Source organism: Fukomys damarensis, unplaced genomic scaffold (genome assembly GCF_012274545.1).
Source record: "Fukomys damarensis isolate Sample0158 unplaced genomic scaffold, DMR_v1.0_HiC HiC_scaffold_4, whole genome shotgun sequence".
Classification (NCBI taxonomy): Eukaryota; Metazoa; Chordata; class Mammalia; order Rodentia; family Bathyergidae; genus Fukomys; species Fukomys damarensis.
In genome coordinates, this window is record NW_022900916.1 from 68,519,592 (window position 1) to 68,526,154 (window position 6,563).

The 6,563-nt window shown below is 47.4% G+C and overlaps 1 long non-coding RNA gene across 1 annotated transcript; it reads left to right on the forward strand.

Annotated features, from left to right (window-relative positions):
- The first annotated feature begins 2,157 nt into the window (after positions 1 to 2,157).
- On the forward strand, positions 2,158 to 4,399 carry LOC104849189. The gene is made up of 3 exons (XR_776666.2): positions 2,158 to 2,640; positions 3,465 to 3,704; positions 3,985 to 4,399. It is a non-coding gene; the product is annotated as an uncharacterized LOC104849189 (long non-coding RNA).
- Positions 4,400 to 6,563: the final 2,164 nt, after the last annotated feature.

A 6,563-nucleotide genomic window follows, 5' to 3' on the forward strand; every position in this document is an offset into this window, starting at 1 on the left:
TCCTTTTGGGCTTGTGATGGGCTCCAACTTCCCTGTTCTTCTGAAGATAGATGTGGCCAAAGGATGTGATTGGCCAATGAAAAGCAAGCAAGAAGGGATCAGTGTCACTTCCAGGGGAGCTCTACAGAGGAGGTGTGCAATTTCTCAGGCTCCTTTCTTCCTGCCATGGCAAATAATGATGTCCTGGACAACGATGACTGCATCAGCTCTGGTCCTTGAGCACAGTGGCACTGGCTGGAGCTCTCTTACCAGCCTGAGCTGGACATGAGCAGGAGGCAGAGCCATACCCTTGTGGTTTTCAACCCTTTGTTTGTGATGTAATGGAGCCCCATCTCATATGAGTTATCCACATTGTCTTATTTCATATTTGTGTGGTCTGTGAGTGTAGTCATTATGATTCCCACTTACACTGTGGAAACTGATCTCACAGAACAATCACAATTGGCCCAAAGTCACTTAACGGCTAAGTGGCAGAACAGAAAATGGAAGCCCAGTTCTGGCTGACCTGGCAGCAGGCCTCTCTTCCACATAAGCTTTCCGACCACTTTTATAGCACTGAATATGTCACAGCCCGTAAGGCAAAGAGGCTCGAAGGCACGACCGTGGGCTTGTTCTGCTCCAGAGACCACTGAGCCTTTTCACAGTCACATGACACGGCAGCAGTGTCTAGGGAAGATCACCAGGATGGCAGTATGGAGTACTCTGATTGCTAGCATGGACGATGAATTAAACACTAGCCCTCCCTCCCCAGAAGGTAATTTGGGTTTGATGACTTTGAAAGGAGAGCTCTCCTTTGGGTAAGCTTTAGTTATCTCCATATAGGAGTTTTGAAAACCCCTGCAGCCTTTCCTAAAAACAGAACAGGTACATTTAAAAGCAAACCAGCAAGCCCATTTTAGCAGGCCTGGCCTATTCTCTTGCAGCGTGCAGGCTTAGAAGAAGTCAGACCACCCGAGGGCCATGGGAGGGTGTGGACAAGAGCAGACAGCAGAGGGCCTCCGGCACATGGCTCCAAGCTTCAGACTTCAGCAGCAACCTCCACCCTGCACAAGAAAACCCAGCACAGGGCTGGAGGGTGGATGGGGACGACACTCCTGTTCCTAAACTTTTGGAACCGACACCCCCTTTTATTTAATCAACCGAGAGGTTGGGCCTGTTGTCATGGCCATCTTGGTGTCCACAGTGGTTTTTATATTTCTACTTAGATCAGTCATGATTTGAAATCAATTTTCAAGTTAGGGGAGAGGGGCCCCTTAGTCCCCAAGCAAGCAGAGATTTGTTCACACATGAAGAAAGCTACTTGTACAAATGTATGATAGTTCATTTCTTACGTTTTCAGGGGAAAATGTGCTCTACAGTACTGGGCTTATTTCAGGATATTAGCTGTAACATGTGTATGAATGTAAACACATGAATTTCTTGGGACCCTGCAAGAATGAACAAGTTTAAATATGGGGTTTAATTTATTTACATTTTGCCCACATCCCAGAGAAGAACAGGACAGGGACAGGCAATTCCTCCCAGATTTTTTTTTCTCTCACTGAGTTTATTGGTACATTTTAGGGATACAGTACAGTTACATTCATTGTTGGGATCTTGTACCTCTACATGACAGGTCTTGGTTCTCATTTTTTCCCCATGCCCCTGCCCTCCCTTCACCCCTTCCTCCCTTTCCCTATTTACAATACTTTATTTCCATTTCTTCATTTTCTCATGCTTTTTTTCCTTTCCCTTATTACCTTTTGCCTACCCTTCCCACTTCCCCCTACACCTTTAGCCCTTTTCTTCCTATTTCACATTGTCAATTATCTCATTAGGATCTAATGTACCATTACAGTTTGAAGGACATGGATCTTTCTCAGTGCCACGAGGCTCCATTTGTTGGCACAGAGATTCTCACAAACCAAGTTTTATTTCTCTCTTAGATTGAAACCTGTAAAACACAGGTTAACCTTTATTCTACAGACCTCTCCTTTGAATCGTAATTAAGATCTAGATTTGGACTTATGAAGGGATGTTCCTAAAAACGTGCCATAAGCCCCAGTTCCAGGGAGCTGTGCCCACATTCCCTGACAGAGAAGGTGGGGGTCATTCTGCTCATGAATCTTAATCTAAAGAAAGCCAGGCAAAGGAAGCCGTTATGACAATGATGGGGGCACTGATGAAAAGCCGAGAGGGGAGAGAACTAGTAATCCCTTGTGTGGCTCTCTGATCACCATCTCTGTGTTCAGGAATAGGTGGCTTTATCATGCGTGTGTCCAAGTGTTCACGAGCGTGTGTGTGCAGACACTCCCTAGTGCTGTGGGAGAGGATTGGAGTCGATTGGAGCTGGTAGCAAAGAGACTGATATTTCTTGCCAAGCTGTGTGTGCCTGAGTTCTGCAGAGTGGGCGAGCCCTGCTGATGGGAGGTGGTTCTCTGCAGGTGGAAGGGACCAGGTGGGGCCCTTAAGATGTGGTTTGTTCATCAGGGAGGAGCCCTCAGGAGTGGAATTAATGCTCCTACAAAAGGTGCACGAAAGAACTCACTACTCCTCTTCACCACATAAGATTTCAGCACCGGCCTGCTGTCGAGGAAGTGGCCCTCACCAGGCATCAGATTAGCCAGGGCCTTGCCACGGGATGTCCTGCCTTCCAGAACCGTGAGTAATAAATTCCTAACGCTTCTAAGCCATCCAGTTTATTGCACTTGCTTGTCCCACCCAGAAAGGACAAGGGCAGGCGGGTTCCAATTTGATGACTGTGTCTTTCCGAGCAAGAAGGAAGGAGATGGAGAGACCAGAAGCGGAGGCTGGAATGGTGCCGAGGAGACCAAAGGGCAGCAGGGATTGCCCACAGTACCAGGCAGTGGAGAGGAAGGACAGATTCCTGCCTGTAAACTTCAGGGGGTCGTGGTCCGGCTGCACCTTCACGTCAGACTTCCGGCTCCCAGAAGTACAAGGATACATTTCTGTTGCTCCAAGCTCTGCAGGCTACGGGTCTGGTGTGGCAGCTTCAGGAAGCAACGTGCAAAGTCATCAGGGTTGGCCCTGGGTCAGCAGGAAAGGGGGCAGATGTGGGATGACAGGTGGTGAGCGAAGGTGGACAGGGGATGTGAGGTGAGGAGACCCTCTGGTCAGAAAGCTGGGGACAGGAGCCAGGGGCTTTACCACACAGCACACTGACTGAGAGGGGTGGCTGCAGGCAGTGGGACCAACGGAGGGTGATGTGTTAGTTGCAGGAACAGCGGGTGTTTACGTGCTCAGGTAGGGTCTGGTTTCTCGACTCCCAACCTCTGTCACTTTTTGTGACACTGCACTTTACAAGAGAGGCACAGACCGTGGCACCCATTTTATTTGCCCTCGGAGCCCCACTCTTGCCCCATCGCACGGTGATGTCTAATTCCCGGTCCTCCGACTCAGGGCCGGCGATGAGCTTGCACAATGCCAAGGTTAAATAATGAAAAGTTTTGCTGCTTCCGTCACAGGTGATGCAGCTGGAGGTGCGTTCTGGAGCCCAGCACCACCGCAAAGCTGTCCAGTTGTCTTGAAGCTGTCACTGCTGAGGAAGCTCAAAGAAGCTCATGAAGAGACCGTAAAGAGAAGCCCGAGTCTACATGAGCAGAGAGGCGCTAGGCCGTTGCAGGCTGCTCCTGGCCCTTCTCTCTCAGCTTGAGCTACTTTGTCTGCAGCCCCAGCCAACCGTGTAGTTGGTGAACTCCAGACAGGTACGGATGGGAGCAGCCACAGGTGGGCGTGCATTAATGACGCTCAGTTTTATGGTGCCTTATTACGGTACAATAATAACTCGGTTGCTTTACACCTTTGCCCAGTGTGACTCCCCTGTAGAATCTTCATGACTCACTACCTAAAGCTCCCCCTTTGCCTGAGACATTAGTCACCTGTTCTCAGCATTTCTTGGCACCCAGAGCTCAGAGTTGTGGGGCCCAAGCTCCACTTTCCTGGGTTCTCTCAGCGCCTTGAATTTCCCATCCCTTTCTCACGCAGAATCCACTGTGTGCCCAGCCTGTAGACCCACGCCCGGCTCAGCTTTCTGCCTCAGAAGGACAGACCACACCCTTCTTCAAAACAGGATTTGTGTTCCAGGGGTGAAGGTTTTATAGTATTTATTTATTTACTGTGACAGAAAGCCTCCCTCCAGTTCAGCACACTTACATGAAAACCCTGCTCATCTCACCCGCTAGGGGGCGTGCCCCGCTCGTCTTTGCGTTCCTAGGTCCCAGCAGCGCTTTGCTAGGGAGAGGCTCTCAGTGGGTGGGAGATTACCTGGTGGGCGAGTGAATGAACGAAAAGAAGCTCCTGGGAAACACGGAGCGGATTCTGAGAAAGGCCGGCACGTGTGCCGCTGCTCCCCGATTCTGCGTGCACGGAAGGTGCAGCTAACGCTTCCAGGATCCTGGAGATCACAGAGGCTGTCTCAGTCTTTGCTTTTTTTTTTAAACCTTAAATTATAATATATTTGTACTTGAGAGAACTAAAAGTGCAAAGACTTTTTTTGTTATTTCAATTTATTAAAAATATTCTTAAAATAGCAGTTCAGTTTCTGCTTATGATTGCTTTGTGCATCACTTTCTTTTTTCTATAGGTTTAGACAAAGTCATTAAATTTGTTTTCAGGTTCCTGTGACTTTCATGTCCATAGATTTTGAGTAAAAAGTGGTACCTCAGTTCACAAGCTTCATTTGTTCCACGATTTTGGCTAAGATGGCTGTGGAGTTTGCCAATGGAAGCAAAGTTTTGCCAAACACTCCCGTTCTCAAATTGAATTGTCCCTGACCGGAAGTGTTCGTGACCTGAGGCGTTACTGTGCGTGCCTTGAAGCTCTGTGGCCTTTGCAGTTGGCTGGAGAGTGGTGGGAGTTGTACCTGAAGAGCCCACCTCCAAAGGGGACAGAAAATGAAGCCGAGTGCGGGCTTCTGGTGTGGATATGGTCAATAACGCCGGCAGTGTTTATAACCATCGTTTACCAGGCTAACAGGATCAACGGAGAAAGGAAATTATCTGCCCGCCCGCATAATTGCACCAATTGCTACAATGCATTAATAGCCCATTAAAAAAAGATCAATCCAAGAGGAGCCTGAAGGACACATATGAGGGGTCTTTGTGATTACTGTCTTCACTTGCAGCCACGTTAGAGCACCTCACTTGTTGAAAGCAGGGAAACATTTCTGATAAATCTTCCTACTGGTCTTCACTTTTGTGCTTTCCTTTGATTGGAAGAGAGCTTTTTCTTTTTATTACTGTCTGGGTTTTGATTATCACGGTGCCATGCTTGGATTCTGTGGAAAGGCAGGAGACATTACAAGTGGAAGAAACATATCCTTTGTTGTGCACAGTCTAGGCACTAGGAGCGCCTCACATCCTTCATGTAACGTGTCTCACCCAATCCCATCTCCCCACAACCATGAGGACAACTCTGTCGTGAGCTGCAGTAGTGAGAGCGCCAAAATACTGTCCCACGCTCAGAGAGGTTGAGTCTCCTGCCTCACAACTTGAGGGCATTCAGATCTAGATCTCTGAGTCTGACTGAAACAAATCTATCATCCTTTATCCAAAGGGTTTGGAGGCAGATGTGTCTTGAAATTCAGTAAGGTAAGGAATGGGGAGTGATACATCTTCTGACTATTACTTAATACTCCCCATGGGCCTGAAGCAGCACCCTGTAATCGATCTCATTAATATTTTAGCAGTGAAATGTGGCAACATTCAAACAAAACGGGATAAAAGAAAAAATACAGAAATGTCATTTGTTCTGTTGCCAAGTGATTTTGCACTAATTAGAGACATATATTTTTCTGCTTTCAGAGATTGTAGATTTCTTAGTTTTGGATAAGGAATTGTGATCCTGTACCAAACTAGCTTCAGGTACCGAGCTTGCATACATTGGTTCTCTGTCTCAGGAAACTCTATAATGGAACAAGCCAGAAATAAAACAAAACAAAACAAAAAGCTGATGCTGTTTATTACTGGCCAGCTTTACGAACAGTTGAGATTAGCCTTAAGGAGCAATTGCAAGAAGAATCATAGCAGCCCTTCACAACCTACCAGGAAGAGAGAAACAAGAAGGCAGGGATAGTCCTGTGGTCTTCCTGAGGACACAATGAGCTGTAACTCTACACTGCAGTCCACAGAGTGGCCATTTAGAGCGCCTCTGAAACGGAGGCTCTGCTTCTCTTCTTAGCGCTCCCTTTTCAGATCACCCCTCTGAGGATTGATGGCGGCATCACAGAGCCACTGGTATTTGTCCTGGGTAATTAGATTGACCCTTAGCAGCAAAGGGTAGTTCAGATGAAATGCAATTTTTAAGTGAAAGGCCAGCTTCTCATTCTGGAATATCTTCAGTTTATTTGGAGGATGAGTTTTCAGTCCTTATTCTATTATTTTAAGGTCCTGTATTGTACGGGATAAGCAGATTGCTTCTGCCCCATCTACGTGACTCTAGATGCTCCACTGCACTTTTGGGGCCGTGTGACCACCCTTTGACACCCTGTAGTCACGACTGGTTGGGTCAGGCTAGACCAATCTCACTTTTCTCTCGTGTTTTATGTCTTTTTTTTTTTTTTTTTT